The sequence below is a fragment of the Sceloporus occidentalis genome, unplaced genomic scaffold (assembly GCF_023333645.1).
Source record: "Sceloporus occidentalis isolate IW3139 unplaced genomic scaffold, rSceOcc1.0.p SCAF_3, whole genome shotgun sequence".
Taxonomy (NCBI): Eukaryota; Metazoa; Chordata; class Lepidosauria; order Squamata; family Phrynosomatidae; genus Sceloporus; species Sceloporus occidentalis.
This window is the reverse complement of record NW_028316983.1, coordinates 39127893-39148639: the sequence shown is the minus strand read 5'-3', so window position 1 is coordinate 39148639 and position 20747 is coordinate 39127893. Positions and strand designations below refer to the sequence as shown.

Below are 20747 nucleotides of genomic sequence, written 5' to 3'. Positions count from 1 at the left end.
GAAAACCATGGTATACAGAAGATCTCCGGGAAATGAAGCGGGCTGCGCAACGACTAGAACTCAGCTGGCGGAGACACCAGCGCTTATCTGACAAGACACTCCATGAGGCTCGTTTGAAGTCATATGGAATGGCAATAGACGCAGCAAAGAACTCCTTCTATGCTGCGCGTATTGCGTCTGCGGAGTCACATCCAGCAGAGCTGTTCAGGGTGGTCAGGGAGCTGACTCAGCTTTCCCCCCACCCTGAACCCTATTTTAGAACCAACTATAGCCATCTGTGACGATTTTAACAACTTCTTTGCAGATAAAATCTCTCGAATAAGGGCTGATCTTGATGCTGGCATTTCAACAGAAACTATAGAAGAGGTATCCAGAGCTTCTGTGGACTCTATTAAACTGGATCACTTTGAGTTTGTTCATACCGATGAAGTGGACAAGCTTCTTGGAAGTGTTAGGAAGACGACATGCTTTCTCGATCCCTGTCCTTCTTGGCTGACTGTCCAGGGTGGTGATGCTATAACATTACCGTTACAACGTATAATCAATGGATCATTCAGGGAGGGAAAATTTCCATCAAGTCTAATACTAGCAACAGTTAAACCATTGCTTAAAAAACCCTCCTTGGACCCCCTGGTAAGGAATAACTACAGACCGGTCTCATTGCTGCCATTTCTGGGTAAGGTGATCGAGAGAGCGGTCGCCGTCCAACTCCAAGCAGTCTTGGATGAAACCGATTATCTGGACCCATTTCAAACTGGCTTTAGAGCGGGTTATGGAGTTGAGACTGCCATGGTTGCCTTAGTCGATGATCTCCATCTGGGCATCAACAGGGGAAGTGTGACCCTGTAGGTGCTTTTGGACATCTCAGCAGCTTTCGATACCATTGACCATGGTATATTTCTGGAACACCTGAGAGAGCTGGGCATCGGGGGCACTGTGCTCCAGTGGTTCCGCTCCTACCTCTCAGGCAGATTCCAGATGGTACAGTTGGGAGACACTTGCTCCTCTAAGAGGGAACTGACATCTGGTGTCCCTCAAGGAGCCATTCTGTCTCCCATGCTATTTAAAATTTACATGAAACCGCTGGGAGAGATCATCCGGAGACACGGGGCGCGGGGTTATCAGTACGGTGATGACACCCAAATATGCTTCTCTGTGTCCCCGACTGATACATTGACTAAGGATGGCATCTCTCCTCTGAATGCCTGTCTGGAGTCAGTAATGGGCTGGATGAGGGGAAACAGACTCAGCCTGAATCCAGAGAAAACAGAAGTGCTCGTGATAGGTTCTCCTGGCCCAGGGATTTCGGTATTGCCACCTGTCCTGAATGGGATCACGCTTCCTGTGAAGGACTTGGTACGCAGTCTGGGGGTGCTTCTTGATTCGTCGCTCCACCTTACTTCACAGGTGGATGCGACGGTCAGGAGCACCTGTTATCAGCTTCGGCTGATACGCCAGCTGCATCCCTACCTGAGCCGGGGGGACCTTGAAACAGTAGTACATGCTCTGGTAACCTCTCGTTTGGATTTCTGCAATGCGCTCTACTTGGGGCAACCCTTGTACCATACCCGGAAGCTGCAATTGGTGCAGAATATGGCATCTAGACTGGTCACTAATACATCTAGGACCAGTCACATAACACCGGTCTTAAAAGACCTTCATTGGCTGCCCATTCGCTTCCGGGCGCAATACAAGGTGTTGGTTATTACCTATAAAGCCCTAAATGGCTTGGGCCCAGGGTACTTGGAGGACCGCCTCTCTCCATATAATCCGCCCCGCACACTCAGATCAGCCGGGAAGCAAATGCTAAGAGTTCCGGAGGCTAGATTGGCTACCACCACCAGGAGGGCCTTTTCTATTTCGGCCCCCAAGCTCTGGAACTTGCTCCCCGGCGAGCTCCGCTCGGCCACCTCCTTAGACCAATTTAAGAAGGGGCTGAAAACACACTTTTTCGAGCAGGCATACCCCTGACTCCTGACTTCTGTACGCTCTCCCTCCCCTCCTGACAGCACTGTTGAGCTGGCATGAGATATGGTTTTGTTATTTGTATATGGGGGGATTTTTAATATATTCATGTTTTAATATTTATATTGTATGTTATATATGCTGTTAAACCGCTTTGAGCAATGGAAAAGCGGTATATAAATAAAATTTTATTATTATTATTATTATTATTATTATTATTAGACAAAGGGGCTATACAGACCAGCACTTTGTGCCCGCCTGTAGGTAGAGTCATGGTGCAGCATCCACACGCTGGATGCCGTGACTCCGCTCGCTCCCATCACATCATGACACTGTGTGCCCTTCTAGATGGTGTGTGGTGTCATGGCACAGCCCTAGCGTTGCATCTAGATCATGCAGCACTGAAAGGACGTCAGAAAGCCGTGCCACTGCAGCTATGACACCCTTTAGGGGGCACAAAAAGGAGCTGGTTTTTCCAGCTCCTTTTTGTACTCTCTAGAGGCTGGATTGGGGCTACAGCAATTGATTGCAGCAGCACTGATCCAGCCAGTAATGGGGTGGCTGCAGATCACCCCTTTGGAGTGGTCTGTATAGCCCCAAAGTCTACAAAAGCTTATGTCTGGTGAACATTTACTCCAGTCAGCCAGGACTATGTTGGCAACTGTTATCTAGAAGACATTTTCTTCAGCCACCCCTAGACTGTGGAATGACCTTCCAGAAGAGATTCGACAGCTGAATGAATATATTGTCTGAATTTCAAAGAGTTTTAAAGACCAGTCTCTCCCGACAGCCTTATCTAGATTATCCAGATTATTTTTAAATTGTGAATTTTAAATGTGGATTGTTTTAATATGTGTATATCTTATTTGTCCTTTTAAACTGATGTGTATTTTAACTGATGTGATAAATATCATATTCATCATCATCATGCTACAACTTCTTTCTCACAGTTAGTCTTAAAAATTCTGCAAGATCCCTTAGCATAGGGATGTAAGGAATATCCAGCATAAAACACCATGCCCAAAATTTATCATCCACCATGAAGTGGTTTGCATTTCATAGCTTTTTGGTTAAAAAGTTACAAAAGGTTTTTTCTATACAAAAATATTCTTTATGAACAAATATTTTCCACAAAATCATTGTGCTTTTTTCCTACTATCTCCCCCCCCTCACCTTCTTCATAAAATCTTTACCAAAAAAAGTCTTAACATGGAAAAAAAATCATCAACAAAATTCATAAAAACTCTCACAATGCCTTCCAGAAAATTTCTAGAAAACTTCTGGGAAAAAATATTTTTTGCATATGAACATTTTGTCAAGATTTGCATCCATAGCATTGACTCACAGCTGCCATGTTACAGAGGGCATATGGGAAGTGAACTTCAGTGTGAGAGTGCTACTCCATGTGTGCTTAATCATTTATCAGTTTTTATCCACCTTGGCAAGCATACAGCCTGCATCTCTGGGGATAACAGTAGATTTAAAAAAATACTTCAGAAGAAGATAATAGCCTCAGGGACATTTTGCTCAACATCACTTGGAAATTTAAAAGTAAGGAAAAAATGATAATAAAAGTGCTATAAGAACCTCATTGTATGCAGCTTTCACCTGACTCATCAGAAAACACATGATAAGAAGTGACTAGTGGTTAACTTTACTGATGTATTAAGTGTGACGTGTAGGATAAGAAATATAAAGAGAAAAATAAAGTTTTGTAATGAGCATGAGAAAAGCAGAGAGACAGAATGGACAAGTGTGTTTGACTGTAAAATGTTCTGTATTGCATTTTGCTTCTTTTGAAATTAATTTTAATTAATGTTTAACACAAACAATCTAATTTACAATTAGAATAATATACAATCAGACATGAAGAAATTCAGGGAAGGGTGGAGAGAAGAAGTGAAAGAAGTCAGAGAGAAAAAGACAAAGAAAAAAAGGAGGGAACATACAACTAATACACAGTCGTCCTTTGACCCCCCCCCCCAATCCTGACTGTAATGAAAATTTAAAAAGAGAAAAATATCATTCTACCATTATAGATCAGACTAAATAATCCTACTAAAATTACTAATACCATAGCCACTGATTATTACAATGTTACATTTCTTATTGCTTAAAAAGTCCATAAACTGTTTCCAGTTTTTCAAAAAGGCTTCAGTTGGCTTATCCTTTGGAACCCATGTTAATTTGGCCATTTGGACTAACTCAACAACCTTAGCAATCCATTCTTCCATGATCAGATTTAACAAACAATATTCCTGCTGCTGTCATCATATATTGTAGAAGTGATCCATAGTTACAATCCAGTTCTTTATGCATAATCTCTATGTGATCATTGTTGGGCACCTTGTTCTGACCTCGCAGTCAAAGCTACCTGCGGTGGCAGTGAATGCACCAGATGGCTTAGTGAGACACATGTGCAGTCACCTGCCTGACATCAGAATAGAGAGCTTTGCTACAAGAGGAGGGTTGGGGCAGCTCTAAAAGCAGGATGCTCCAGGCTATTCCAGGCAGTGCAAACAGGGTCACAGAGACAGTGCACTGAAACAAGTTGGAGCACAAAGATGTGGATACAGATCCCTAGTTAGGTTACTGAATGGTCCTAGGCAAATCACTGTTTCTCAGGCTGACCTACATCTCATGTTGCTGTAATGATAAAATTGTCTTGTTTAGTGCACCACACCAATAAATGTTTGGAGGAAGGACAAAATACAAATGAGATTTGGCATAGCTTTCACTTTATAGAGATGTTATTGCTCTTGATTTCTGTAACTAAACTAGCATGATCAGAAGCACAGTGAGCTCTAATTTTTTTACTAGCAAAAGTACCAGCTCTGTTTAGTTTTTTTAAAAAAAAAAAGCCAGATGCGTTCACCATGCTCTTTTCCTTTCTCTTTGCTTTCTCCCTCTTATCTTTCTCACCTTCTCAGTCCATGTACCCTATTTCATATTCAGGCTTTCCCTCTCCTCACTCTTCTCTCCTGCTCCAAATTACCAGGAGTTTAGCTTCTCTCTCTTCTTCACATATCTGGAGAATTTAGGCACCATGTAGTGGAAAGCACCATCAAGTGCCCCAGGACAAAAATGAATCTGGCAGGCATGGTTAGGAATAATCTGGCACATAGTGACTCAAGGTGGTTCTACAGTCCACAGACAGATTTTATTTAACTAAAACTAATTATTTTTTCAAGTGAAAACAGCCTTGAGATGCATACCAGTATCAGCACTCAGTTTCATGTATCTAGATTTGATGGTCTTGAAGCTACACTGGAGTCAAACAAACACATTCTTCTTTATTGTTATAGATTAGTTTTTTTATATATTTAGCATTTATTCAGTAAAACGGGATGAAGTCCATTTAGAGATTTGTTTACTATTATAAGAAGACATCAAACAGAAAAAGAAACCACTGGCTGACAGTATCTATTGAAAGAGAAAGATGCTCCCTAGTTCAAGTCCAAGGCTCACTCATGTGACTATACTGAAGTAGTTACATATTCATGATGAGTAGGCTTTTCTTTTTTTGTCATGGCCACTTGTCTTTCACACAGTATCTCCTGACAGACATTTAAAATATGCTTTAGACACAGCCATAATCTGGTATTGTCATGGAATTCAAAACACTTGTTCATCATGACAACACTGGCACCTCATATCTTCACTGCCAGGACAAAGTGGATGTATGTCTTGCTTGCTGAGACTACAGTCTTGATCCTGTTGAGAAGGCCTAATAATGTCACTGGGGTGAAATTATTAGAGACTTAATAACATCATTACTTTTCCCCTGGTGACTCTACATTTGTCTAGTGTTTAACCTCTGCTTGGATAAATATTCTGTTGGCACAACACACTAAAAACAAGCTTTAAGTCCTTATCCACTGATGCAGCAGTTTTTCTTTCTGAAACCAAACTCCCAGTTCTATGGAAGATCTTCAGACTTTACCCAATTTCCATTATATTTTATTTTTAAAAAAGAATTTGGACAAAGTATAAAGTAACGACAGATGTGTTAGTTTCTCTAAGGCATTCAGAAGTATGCTTAAAAAAACCATGGGGGATGTCCTATGAATGGGAAAACTCAGAACAGCCCATTAAGGTTTGAACATCCTTAATAGATACAAAATGTTGACATATTATTGGACTGGGAAATGGAAAACTGTCAGGAGTGGCCATCAAATGAAGTATATATTTCTCATATTCCCTAATGTGCTATTTGTGACACTTATTTAGGGTGGGCTGAGATCATGTCCTACCAAGGTCCAGGGAAAGGCAAAATGGCCCCCAGGCCCCAGAATTACCCCACCCCTACCTTACACAGTTATAGGTTGAAACAGAAAACACTTTATTAGATGTAAATTAGCACAGAACACAGGAAACAGTGATGAAATGTGTGTGCTCAAAAACTGAGTATGTGAGGGAGAGTGTGGTATGATACTATACCAGGTGAACGGAGCATAATGGAATCAATATTAGAGCGTCTGCTGGTTTTGAAATTAAATCTTCTCAATTCATTGACAGCTTGTTTATTATTAAAAGTATTTATTAATCACATTTCAGAGCACCAAATCTCCTAAGATGGTGTGCCATAAAATGGATAATGTACAATAAAATAAAAGCATTATTTTAAAAACAGGCTCATTTTGTCGGCCCTTACAAGTTCATCTGAGCAACACTTTCAAGAAGGGCATAATTATTACTAGTGCTCTCGTCATGTGACAAATAAGCAACAAAATCTGTAAAAAGTAACTTTTGGTAGAAATGGAACTTGAATGTTAGTATTTCAAGTTCATGTCATACATTCTTTCACTGTATTGGTGCTCTGAATATAGTCAGTGAGACCAATGCTCCAAAATGGAGAAAAAGGACCTAGAATGATAAATATAGCCCCACTTAACATAGTGAGAACTGTATTTTGAATAAAGATGTTGTGGTTTGAGCATTGGACTATGACTTTGGAGACTAGGGTTGAATTATCTGTTCAGACATGAAAGTCACTGGGTGACTTTGGGCAAGTTACACTTTTTCAGCCTCAGAGGAAGGCAAAGACAAACCCCTCTGAATAATTCTTGCCAAGAAAATCTATGATAGATTTGTCTTAGGCTCAGTATAAATCATAAATAATTTTAAGGCACACAACAACAACATTGTATGACATTATAGAAAATTATTCAATGAGGTGAAACAGAATCAGAGTAACTTTAATCTATTATGGCTCTTGGTACTAGTGTTGCTGAATGGCCTAAATACTCTAAATGCACAAGATCCCATCTGATCTTGGAATCTAAGTAGGGTTAGCCCTGCTTAGTACTTAATGGGAGACCACCAACCAATACCAGGAGCTTTAGGCTATATTTCAGAGGGAGGAACTGGCAAAATTACCTGAGTGCTTCTTGCCTAAGAAAACCCTATGAAATTCATGGGGTTGACTGACAAGCACTTTGAAGTCACATACACAGAATTACACACACTAATGTTGCTACACACTGTACAGTTGTGTTTCTGTGCACAAACTCTTCATGGTTAAAAGAAATTATACTTAATTTCATTCTGTTGTGTGGGAGACAGATCTAATAACTTGATCACCTGTTTCCAGTTTGCTTTGGAATTCTTTTAGCATTTCTAATTTTCCCCTCTGGGATATGTATCTTCTTGCTAGCATCTGTTTCTTATACTCTTCTATGAACACTGAGACAGATGACTAGTTTAAGAGGGATTCTGCCATGGTTGATAGGCTTTAAATATGTCCAGTCCAACCCAAACACCCCGACTCCCCTTTACGGTGTATTTGCAGAGGCTGCAATTTTTGCAAGGGCAATTATCCTCTTGAAAATTAGTTTCAGTGACTTTTATATAGATACACAACTGAATCCAGCAGGCAGATTCCTGTTTGTCATAGATTGAAGCATAAATTTCTGTTGGGCATTTATAAAGCTAAGGATGGGGAAATCTGTCAGTTTCATTTTCATTGCATCTCTCAGAATCCTACCAGTGTGCTCATACTGTCTAAGCTTTTTCTCACATTCTGAGACTGTTTTTTCTTGATCCATCTAAATCCATGTTATTTTAGCACACATTAAAGTACTCATGACTGCATTTTCTTTATTGTAACATAGGATTTGTACATCATATCTTCAACCCTGCATACTTAAATACATTTTCCCCTTGACTAAAGTCTGTCTGTGAACACTTTTCAAAAAATATATTTTTATTTATGTTCTGTATAATTTCAAAAAGAAAAAGAAAAAATAATAAGATGTTCATGTTTTTCTCCAAATGACAAGAAAATAAAAGGATATGTGTTTGGTTTTATTAATACTCTCATATACTATGAATACATTTGGGTATGTTTTTTAAAAAATTCTTTTCCATTCCAGTGAAAAGCCAAACTAAATCTTACATGTAAATGTGTGCATCTAAAGCTCTATGGATGTTTTTTATAGGGGGGAAACCATTGTCAGAGGTGAGATTTTCAGAAGAGAAACACCAGAAAGAGGCTTGACATGCTTCTTTCCACATTTCTTGCAACTTTCCTCCCCTCACCCACAATATTACAGGGGCATGGCTGAGATAGTAAACATGCACATGTAACCCTAGACTGGAAATCAGACAGAGGGGAGTTTGTACAATGGGTGAGTGACCCTTAGCTTCCCACTATTTCATTGAAAATCTGTTTCTCATTGTTTCTATATGAAGCAACCATCAGAAAATAAACACAAATATTTGCTTGCACCTCCATCTGTAAGTTGCAAACAGTAGTGGAGGAAGATTAATAGAGTACAGATTGGTAAGAGAAGCAGCCTGAAAATTTAAGTTGGAACAGTTAGATCCAGTATGGTGTAGTGGTTTGAGTGTTGGACTATAACTCTGAAGACCAGGATTCAAATCTCTGCTCAGCCATGGAAACCCACTGAGTAATGCTCTCTCAGCTTCAGAAGAAGGCAAAAGCAAACCCCCTCTAAACAAATCTTGCCAAGAAAATCCCATGATAGGTTTGCCTTGGGGTCACCAGAAGCTGCTTGAAGGCACACAACAGCAACAAACATTAGTACTAGAGGCTGTGTGTTTCACATGGATCCAAAATAGCCTAAAAATGATGAAATTGATATTTTTCTCATTCTCTTTTTTCAGTCCATGAAAGGGGATGGAGGTAGGGGAGAGATTTGTTCAGTTCACATTTTCACGCAAACCTACCTGATTTCATACTCGTAAACAAATTTTCATACTCTTTCAGTTCTGCAATTAATGTTAGAAATAACTTCAGTAGTTTTGCTTCTAGGGCTGCATCTGCACTGCAGAAATAATGCAGTTTGACATTGCTTTAACTGTCATGGCTCAGTGCTATGAAATTCTGGGATTTGTAGTTTTGTGAAATATTTAGTCTTTCCTGTCAGAGAGGAATCCCAGGATTCCATGGCATGGAGCCATGGCAGTTAAAGTAGTGTTAAACTACATTATTTCTCCAGTGCAGATGCAGTGTAGCTTGCTAAGGCTATCCAAACCTGGAGCAAGAAAAGGCTGGAACAGGAACTCTAGAGAATTCTATGTATACCTCCTCATCTTCTACAATGGAGGAAAGGTGCATGGGATTATAAGTATGATAAATGAAAATGGAGGAATGAGCCAGAGGAACAATAAATAAAGTAGTAGACAGTATCCATTTCTGTCTAAAAATGCAGGTGTGGTTTAGTTATTGAGGAACAGGGTCAACACACACTACTTTCCCAGCATCTGTAATGGTACTCAAATCTGTACAAGGAGACACACAACTATTTAATGTGCTTTGAATGTATTAACTTTAGGAAACAGAGTATCATATATGTTTCTATATCTCCCCTCCATCATTTTTGGCCCAGAACAACTCATATCAACTAATGCTTCTCTGGAGTGTGAGCCTGGATGTCCCCAGTTAGAGCTTGAAAATTTGCACTTCTTTCATGTCATTTTATTATGTGGCAAACTTTCTTCCCTCTTAGAAAAGCTTTAAAACATATGATGCCTCAGCTAGTATGCTAAGTTGTTGTGTGCAGTTATTCTGCTTTAGTTTAATCTGCTTCTTATCACTATTTCATTTAAGAAGTATAGAGTCAATTGTCATTTTTGGTGTACTTTTGTTTATTGTTTTCAAATTGATATGCATCTTGGACTTCATCAAGGAGAATACACATATTAAATAGATACACAAATGGGGAAATGTATATGTAGTTGAAGATATAATAGACACAGCTGTGCTTTTCGTTTCCTAGCATGCATACAGTTTGTGTAATATATGCAATTATAAATCCAAGATCAAAGTCCCAAGATGAAAGCCTGAGTGGTATTGCTCATCATCTAAAACTGTAGGAGTTAAGCACACTGTCAAGTGTACGGACCTGGATGCCTCTATTTCAGAAGGCAGACGCACAAGGGGAACCTTATAAGACTTGAAGGCTCTACTAGAGATGTGGAAATGTAAGTCAGCCTCATTCTCTCTGCATTTTCTCAGTTTCCCACTGGCATTCTCACTCCATCTTTGTGCCACATAAAGCTAAGATACTTTTTTTCTTCCTACATAGCAAGTTGTGTGTAATTTCTGCATATTATTTTATCAAGATGCATGAAATCCTGTATGTGTGTATGTATTTTTTAAATGTGTGCATTTTTAACCATGAGCATTCTTGAAATGTACAAATACTTTTGTGTGGAATTCCCCCCCCCCCCACCATGGCAACACAAACATCTGTGTTGCATGGTTTTCCAAGACAGGATGCACCCATTCTACTGCCAGTTTTGATGGATGCAAAATATATATTTATGTACAGAAAAATATAAATCTAGTGAGATTCTTATTTTTACCTTTGTAGGCTCTACAACACATTTTTCTGTGTTGGGTTTTTAAAATCCAATATTCTGGGCTTATTACAATAGTGTCTCTGCCTCTACTACCAATAAGTCCTTCTGCCTCCTCTGATATAACCTCCTGGCTCTTTCAATCTTCCCTTTCTCTGCATGTACCTGAAAACATGTCTTTATTATTTATCTGAGCCTCGTGTGAAGTTAGAGCCTTTCCATTCTCAACCTTGGCTCTTGTTATCATCCTGCCACCTCTCCTTTCATTACACCCTGTAATCTTTCTGCCAAGCCTCCTCTCTTCTTGTATGTTTTACACCATGGATCTGCCTCCCTATTCTTTTAATTAGGTTTTTTTCCCCTGCTAATCCCACTCACCTGGTTTTTTAATGCATTGCTTGCTGGCCACCATAACCTCTGGGCAACCCTCTCTAATTTATTTTGCAGAGCTTCCCATTACCCTGCTGTGTCATTTATCCTTTTTTGATCTCTCCCATCTGAGACTGTTCCATGCTTCCCCGGCTTTTTCTTCACCAAGTAACTCTTGAATTTAATTCTCTCTATTTTACTCCCTGAATGGGTCACACTCCAAGTCAACCTGGATTTTTAACTCTTCCATTGCATCATTTTAATTGTCCACCGATTGCTTTATTCCATGCAAAATTAAATTCGGGATGTTGCATGTATGCTGTGTGCCTTCAAGTTGTTTCTGACTTATGGTGGCCCTAAGACAAACCTATCATGGGGTTTTCTTGGCACAGTTTGTTCAGAGGAGGTTTGCCTTTGACTTGCACTGAGTCTGAGATGGTGTGACTTGCCGAAGGTCACCCAGTGGGTTTTTATGCTCGGCTGGGGAATTGAACCCTTGTCTCCAGAGCTCAGCCCACTATGCCATGCTGCAATGTTACATGACTGCTATTATAGAGGTATTCAGCCTTCCACACCCCAGCACTAGACAGCTGTAAAAGGACAATTTCCTTTTTCATGGTGTAGTCTGTGGTTAGTGTTGGACTACTATTCTAGAGATGCTCCTATTTTCAAATTCTTTCTCAGCCATGGAAACCCACTTTGGACAAGTTGCACTCTCTCAGCCTCAGTGGAAGACACTGGCAAACTATCTCTGAACAAATCTTGCCAAGAAAAGCTGAGAATACATTCACTTTAGGGTCACTATAAATTGAAAATGACTTAAAGGTACACAACAATGGACAACAAAAAGGTAGAGGCAGAATGCCCTTTACATTTTTAATCTGGTTTCCCCTTAAATTCCCAATGGATTAATAGCACTTTCCAAAATTCTCCCTGGTTGAGGTTACATCTCCTTCAACATGGTACTATCTTGTCTTGGTCCCATGATCATCCTCTGACTTTTTCTTTCAAACCTTCCTTTGATACTTCACTAACTTTCTGGAAAGAGTGTTATCAGGCGACATCAAGGGAGCATTTTGTGTGCATATTTAGTGAGCTTGAGAGGTAGTCCCAGAGTGCAGTGTCATAATCTACACAGGACTAAGGGGCATGGAAAGGGAGAGAGCTTCTTGAGCATGCAGAAAATATATCTGGAATAACTGCAAGACGGTTGCATTGCTGGAGTTAAAGCTATGAGAGCTTGGGACCCATATGCTGGTGCATCAAGGAAATTGAAATGTGGTGTGCGTGTTTGTGTTTAATAGAACAGAGGGAATTCTTCTGGAATACCAACAAAAGAAAGGTGCCCCTGGGGAGTTGAAGGAAGAATGCCAAGGGCAGAGGGTATGCACTTGGGAGGATGTGATACCCAGAAGCAGGATATTCAGGAACCATGCTGTGTCATTAGAGGTGCACAATTGATTCCATGCTCTCTCTCACACACAGTAAGACTGAGCCTCCAGAGAAGGGAGGGCAGTTGTAGGCTTCAAAGAACACAGAAATGGCTGAAGAGGCATCTACAGAAGTATTCATGATGCTTCCTAGAGGAAAACTAGGCATGTAAGGAAAGGGCAAAGGAAACAATGTGCAGACCTGACAAGATGACTTGAGGACCTATACTGTCTCTGGTGCAAAGATCCGAGATGTGACAGAGAGGTTGCTGATTGTCCGGTGACTATTATCCCTTCCTTATTATTCATGTGAGAACAAATAATATTACCAGACACAGCCTTCAGAATGTTGCAAACACTGGATAGGAAGGTAAAGGACCTTGGGGCCTTGGTGGCTGTTTCATAACTCTTTCCTATTGAAAGTCTTGGCCCAGGAAGAGACAGAAGAATACTTTTCCTGAAATAATTGGTTGCATAGCCAGTGCTGCTGGGAAATATTTTGCTTCTTTTCTATGGTGTGTGAGCCTTATCATACAATTTTAAACAGCAGAATTTTAACAGAGTAGAAGTTTTTGGCTAGCATTTATCACACAACATCATGTCCGTCCTGTTGCCAACTTGCATTCCATTTGTTACTGTAGTGCATTTTTTATTAGATGGGCAAAACCCACAGTAGGCTTTCAATCTCACTGCTATTCCATTTCTGCCTTAGTGCGGTAGGTCTAGTTTGCTGGAATTCCATTTCTCAAACAGTCAAGTGGTGTAAGTGGGCATGATTTTGTTCCTCTCTTCCTCTCCCCACTGCAGTGATCACGACTGTCAGAACCTTCCTAAAGCCAGCTGTTATGTGCATGGATCACCAAAGCACTCTCATAGGAAAGTGTGATAAGAAATTATGCCAAACTGATCCGCTTCCATTCTTAAACTAGCAGAACAGCAGGCTGGTGAGATAATGTCCTATGTTTCCTTGATGAAGGGCTTCTCACAAGTGATGGGTTGCACGTTGCTGGCTTTGGGGGAAAAAAACGTTTGCTAGAAGTCTCTCAAAACTAAGCAGGAGGATTTCACATTGAGTCATGTGGGGAGAAAACATCATTCCAGAGGACAGGAGATACCAAATACTAGGGACAAGAGTATGGATGTACAGGAATTTGCCAGTGGGCAGGAAAAACAAAAAGGAAGCAGCTGGAGGGAATGATCCATGGTTTCAGATGCAATGCATAGAGCTTGGGAATTAAACAATGAGATATTACAAAAAAGACATTACTGAAACCTGATGGGATGACACTCATGACTACAATGTAGTGCAACTTATTCAGAGGGAATAGACTAAGAAGAGAAGGGGAATAGTGTTAAATTTAGAGCGTGTGCACACCTGTGAGAAAGTATATGGAAGACTGAGTGTGAATTTTTAGGTCCATATCACTGTGGGTTTCTGCCATAGAACTCCAGGTCAAACTTAAGACTTGGATAATGCCTTCCAAGATTGGATTACCAAACAAGATAGGAAGATATAGTACTAATTAAAAATTACAACTTCATACCTTCCAATAGCTCTATGTTTTTCAACGAATTCCACTTTAAAGACGGCCTTCTCATCTGTGGCACTCCAATTGTTGAATGGCTTCCCCTTGGAGGCTGAACTGGCTCTAATGCTGGCTTCTTCTAGGCACCAAGTAAAAACATGGATCTTTACCAAAGCTTTGAACCCAAAACACTTGTAGACATACTGTTAAATTTTTTATCTGCTTTAACTTGCCAATGTTCATTTTCAGTAGTGGAGGATGAAATAATATTTAAATTATTTTTATTGTTTAAACATTTTATTTATATAGATTTTACTTATAGACTTCCCTGAGACCTCAAGATATGGGCCAGGATATAAGCAATTTAATGAGCAAAAATACAAAGAAGAGTCAGCAAAGGTTTCTTAAAATCATAGCAGCCCAAACTAATCTTGTTACTTTGATATACTGTAGATGGAGGGAGGGAGAGAGAAAGAGAGAGATTCCTAATGATGGTCTTTGAATAGGCTGATCAAACACATGCTAGAAATTGCTACTTTTAGGTAGGGTGATGCAAGATTATACCCTGGGCTCAGTGTTGCTCAACTTCAGTGAGTGGAGAGGATGCTCATTATATATATAGTTACATCAAACTAGGAGGGATTGCTAATACCTCAAAAGAAGGAATCAAACTTCAAGATGACCTTAAAAGTCTGGAGAATTGGACCAATGCAAACAAAATAAATTTCATTGGGGAAGTTGAGTTCTGTATTTGGACAGGAAAAATCAGATCACAAATACAGAATAGGTGACAACTGGTTTGACAGCAGTCCTTGTAAAATGATTTAATGGTCTTAATAGACCACAAGCTAAACATGAATCAAAAGTGTGGTGTGGCAAGGAGGGGGGGACCTAATCTGAAAGCATCCAGATCAAGGAAAGTAATAGTGCTTCTCTATTATTTATTTATTTTTATTTATTTATTTATTTAGGTATTTATATCCCGCCCTTCAGCCCTAATGGCTCTCAGGGCAGTTTACAATTATTATTTACAATTATTTACAATCTAAAAGACACGAAACAAAAGGAGAAGGGAATGGTGGAGGGAAAGGGGATGAGGTCCAGTGGTTCTTCTCTCCCTCTGAGGCCTGGACCAAGGCAGATGGATTGGAGGGAGGGCTCTTCCTTCTTCCAGGCTAGCCCTGATGGAGCTGGACCTGCCTGGTGAACTCCCTCTCAGGCCGGCAGATGGCAGTTATGGAGAGCAGAGTCTCCTTCCTCTCAGGCCGGTGGATGGCAGTTATGGAGGGAGGAGTCTCCTTGCTCTCCGGCCGGTGGATGCATTGTATTATGCATTGTAAGAGTCCTCACATGGCATAGAGGTTTGAATGTTGGACATTCTCAGACATGAAACCCTTGAGCAAGTCACATGCTTTTGGCCTCAGGGGAAGGCAAGGGCAAAAAATGATTTTAAAAAAAAACCCTTCCAAAAAGCAAACCTTGATTTTGCCATTTTATATAAGAGACATCATTTTACCACACCTATGTATATAATGGAACTTTAACATCCATGAATTTTGGTGTCCACAGGGGGTCCTGGAACCAAACCCCAGTAGATACCAAGGGCCCACTGTAGTGATTTTAGCAGTGGGCTACAACACTAGAGACGAGGGTTTGAATGCTCACTCAGCCATGGAAACCCACTGGGTGACCTTGGGCAAGTTACATTCTCTCAGCCTCAGGAGGAGGCAAAGGCAACCCCCCTCTGAACAAATCTTGCCCCCCCCCCATCCTCTGATAGGTTCGTCTTAGGGTCACTATAAGTTGAAAATGATTTGAAGGCACACAATAGTAAGAAGAAAACATTTGACAGCAAAGCAGACTATCTCAGAAGGTGGTGGATTATCCTTCATTAGAAAGTTTTAACTAGAAGTTGATGGGCCATTTTTCAGGGCACCTCCGCATTGGCAGTCGGTGGGTCTAGTTGATAGTTGGGACAACCTCTAGCTCTCCAGTTCTATAATTTTAATCTACACAACTACCCTTTTGAAAATTCAAAGTGAGTGGATAGATTATTGAAAGAGGCAGTGACAGCATTCCTCTGCTAAGTGGGCTCTGCATCTGATTCTTGTGTACACCAGTTTCTTTGTTTATAAGGACCACAACCAGACTAATATTTAATGGAGGCTGCAGATGTTTTCCTTGTCCTCCCCTCATATGCAGCAAAGCCTCAAGCTGTATAAAGCCAGCTTCAGAGAAAATGCATGCAATCAAATGACAATTTTCTTTCTGGCTTATGTTGGATTTCATAAAGCCGGAGGAGGCTTGATAGCCAAATGCTGAGGATTTTTAACATATAATGAATTTGTTTGAAAAATCTTGTGTGTGTATGAGTGTGTGAGAGAGAAGGAGGCATGTATGTATGTGTGTCCACCATGTGGGTGTGTGCAAAGAAAAATCCTGTTGAATGTATGTATATTTTGCTTTTCAGAAAATTACAAAATACAGGATAGATATTTGTGTCCTTGGTCCTAGTAAACTCAAATGTAAATTCTACTGAGATCAATAAGACTTAATCCCTGATAAATAAACATACAATTGTGGAGTTAAAGGCTTTCATATCCAACATCCATAGTTTTTTGTGGGTTTTTCAGGCTATGTGGCCATGTTCTAGAAGAGTTTGTTCCTGACATTTTGCCAGCATCTATTTTGCCAGCATCAGAGAAAGATGCCAGCCACAATTGCTGGTGAAAGATCAGGAATAAACTCTTCTAGAACATGGCCACATAGCCGAAAAACCCACATAAAACTACACATAGAATTGCTGCCTTGAAAGCTTTTTTCCATACATATATAGTCCTTGCTCCACCACTTTGTTTCAACAGTGTGCTGGTGACTTTGTTAACAGCTTATGGATCACTTTATCTCCTGTTGTAGTGCTGAAAGTCTTTAATGAAATGTTTTTCTTTCCTCTGCATTGCATTGCGAGTTGTAAAATGTACTTGCTGTTCTTTTTAAATGGCTCTTTGCCTTTTGGTCAAACAAAACAGGCTGCTATTGTTGGTTTTGTGTTTTCATCCCTATTTTCCAATGGAAAAAAGCTCATTGCAAACAGAATAAACAACTGAAGAAGGCAGTTATATGAGCTATCACTTTCTGATATGTTTAATGGGCAGAACCCACCCCCATCTATAATTGGGGGATGAGAAACAAAATGCTTTTTGAAAACAAGACTGATGCACAATTATGCCTCATCTCCATAGTAAAAATTAGGTTTTCTTCTTTGCTTCTCACAAAAGTACCTTCTTTGAAGGAAGTTTTTTTTCTTTCATAACTGATGAAATGATGAGATATAACAGACTGCATTTCTGCAATGGTCTTGGTGAATATATTTGCAGGAGAAAAAAATGGATGTTACATCTGAAACCCAGCACAGCAGCCTTTTCTTCATAGCAGAATACCCTCAGGAGGGGGCAACATGTTGGAGAAAGGACTTCCATGGCTCTGTACTATGGATTTCTGGGAACTGTAGTTTGTTGTGGCAGCAGAACTCTCTGAAAGAGAACACTAAGTGTGTCACAAAACTACAATTTCCATAATTCCATAACGTTGAGCCATGGCAGTTAAACTGGACTATTTCTGCAGTGCGAATGCAGCCAATGTGTTGTTGTATGCCTTTAGGTTATTTCAGAGCTATGATGACCCTAATGCGAGCCTATCATAGAGGTATCTTGACAGGATTTATTCAGAGGAGATTTGGCCTTCCATTAAGAGTGAGAGAGGTCACTCAGTGGGTTTTCGTGGCTGAGTAGAAATTCAGGTCCTGGCCTTCTGGAGTCTTATTCCAACATTCAAACCACTCTTTCTGGCTTTCATATGTCAGCCACTATTTCCCCCATCCACCCAAAAAATCTCCCCTCAGTTGTTTTTACCCCTTCAAGAAACTGGATCTGTCATTGCAAGGTAAAAGGATCTGATGTTAAGAGTAGTGCACTGGTTTTCCTGGTCTGGGGGGGGGGGGGGGAGCTCTTCCAGTCACACACACACTCTCTCTCTCTCTGCAGGATCTTATAAGCTGAAGGTTTTAATAATGGACAATTAACCCAAATGACTCCAAGTAAATGAAATAGAAAGGCAAACTGATTTTGAAGCAAAAATAATTGTTTCTTTATTTAAAAGACAGAAAAAGATAGCAGCAAAAAACATCAGAACAGTCTATACTCAATGCAAACTGTTTCTTAAAGTAAAAGAACAACAACAACAACAAAAACCCCAGCATGGAAGTTTAAAAACACAAACAAAAAATCTTCTCCTAACCAATCTAAAGGACCTAGAGCTAAGCTTGAGGTACAATAGGTTAAAACATACACACAGACTGTCTTACACTCTGTCATGAAGCAGATTACTGGAGACTGGAGCAACAGAAATCAGGGAGGCAGGTTTAAGAGAAGAAAAGGTCAAAGAGAGAGAGAAAGAGAGAGAGGTTCGCTCTGTGTGTCTGTCTTTTAACCTCTTCCTACCTACCTAAGAGTGAAGGGAACATCTCTGGGTGGGGCAAAACATGACCAATACATGTGCTTGCATATAGACAGAGGTGAACATGCTCATCAGATTCTGATAATGGCTCTTAAGTGATCTGAGCAGGTTCGGAAAATGAGATTGCATATATTAGACAAAAAGCCAATCAATATAGACATTTACATTTTGAAATCCGGATAGGTTGGCCAATCTCTCTGAAGGCTGCAGGATACATCACAATGGTGGTATACCAGGCTGGGCCAGTTCAGCAGGTCTCCATTCCATAGAGGTAAACAAGACATTTAAGCACAGATTACTCTCAATCAATACAACCATTTTTGTGAGGTTTTTCAGGCTATGTGGCCATGTTCTAGAAGAGTTTTCTTCCTGATGTTTCACCAGCATCTGTGGCTGGCATCTTCAGAGAATGCTTGCCTAGAAAAAGTTGGGTATATATATATATACTGTGTCACCCTGGGAAAGGAGGAGTGATTTGCATGTATATTGTTTTGTTGCTAATGGCAGGCCTCAGGGTGGGAGGATATGCAAAGGAGGATTAATGTCTGCTTGATTAGTGCTCATTGTCTGCTGGGAAGCCCCTGACCCATTTCTCATTTGCATTTGTTGAATCTTCAGCTTGCTGTTTTTCAGGAGTGGAAGCCAAATCTTGTTTACTTTCAGGGTTTCCTCTTTCCTGTTGAAATTGTCCAGGTGTTTGTGGATTTCAATGGCTTCCCTGTGCATCCTGACATGGTAGTGGTTGGCATGGTCCAGAATTTCAGTGTTTTCAAACAACATATTATGTCCAGGATGGTTTATAACATGTTCTGGTACTGCTGATTCCTCTGGCTGACCCAGTCTGCAGTGTCTCTCATGTTCCTTGATTCTTGTTTGCACACTGCATTTGGTGGTCCCTATGTAAACTTGTCTGCAGCTGCATGGTATGCAGTAAACTCCTGCAGCTGTGAGAGGGTCTCTCTTGTCCTTGGCTGAGCGAAGCATTTGCTGGATTTTCTTCATCGGTTTGTAAACCATTTGAAGGTTGTATTTCCTCACCAGTTTCTCTAATCTTCTGTGACTCCTTTGATGTATAGTAAAAATACCTTCCCTTTGGGTGGTTATTTGTCTTCCCTCATCTGGGTTTTTCTGGGCCAGGCAGCCCTTCTGATGCAGACATTGGCCTGTAGAGCCCAGTCCAGGTGCTTCAGTTCATCTTCCAAGAAGTGGGGTTCACAGATCTGTTTTGCCCGATCTACCAGTGTTTTTATTGTCCTTCTTTTTTGTCCTAGGTCAGTGGTTCCCAACCTTCCTAATGCCGCGACCCTTTAATACAGTTCCTCATGTTGTGGTGACCCAAACCCATGAAATTATTTTTGTTGCTACTTCATAACTGTAATTAAATAGGTATTTTCCAATGGTCTTAGGTGACCCTCATGAAAGAGTCATTCAACCCCCAAAGGGGTCCCGATACACAGGTTGGGAACCACTGTCCTAGGTGATGGTTGAAGTTCTTGTTCAGTTATCTGTCCGTATGTGTAGGCTTTCTGTATACTGTGTGACCCAAACGTTTGTTCGGTTTGAGGATTTCTCTAGAACTAGTCTCTAGTTACTAGGGTCTCTTGTGATTTATCTACTTGAGATCCTTCCAGACTCTACTGAACCAATTAAGAAATTAGGGGACCGAGATCTTTTTCATCATGCATTTGGAACTAATTGAGCTAGCTGCTTGTTTTCATTTGGATGGATTTTTAAAGATAGTGTTCAATTTCAAGGATTACTGTTTTGGCTTTTGGATTATTATTGTCCATTGCTGAATTCCTATGAATGGTTCTGTGTTGCTATACTTACTTTTTTATGGAAAGTGCATTTTACTGATTCATAGAAATTTTGATTTGTTTTGCAGACCCCTGTGAAATTCTCTCACATTTTATGGCACAGAAAATGTTTTAAATTAATTAATAAATAAAGCAACAACCTATACACCAGAGATGGGTAATGTGTGATCTTTTGAATGTTGTTGGACTTCAGCTCTTATCATTTTTACCACTGGGTATAGGTTTGATGGGATTTGCAATCCAATAACATCACAGTTAAATGTAATTACTTGGGAGCAAGCACAGAAAACAGCAGAAAA

At 40.2% G+C, this 20747-nt stretch overlaps 1 protein-coding gene across 3 annotated transcripts in view; it reads left to right on the top strand.

Annotated features, from left to right (window-relative positions):
* The window catches only part of RALY (RALY heterogeneous nuclear ribonucleoprotein), a 315795-nt gene that overhangs the window by 109991 nt on the left and 185057 nt on the right, over positions 1 to 20747 (top strand). Inside the window, exon 1 of one of the 3 annotated variants that reach the window (XM_089514080.1) lies at positions 13527 to 13534. The exons of the other annotated variants lie outside the window; for them this stretch is intronic. The gene's annotated coding sequence lies outside the window, so the exon portion shown is untranslated. Of the gene's footprint in view, positions 1 to 13526; positions 13535 to 20747 lie in introns of those variants that run through there. 3 annotated transcript variants of the gene reach the window in all.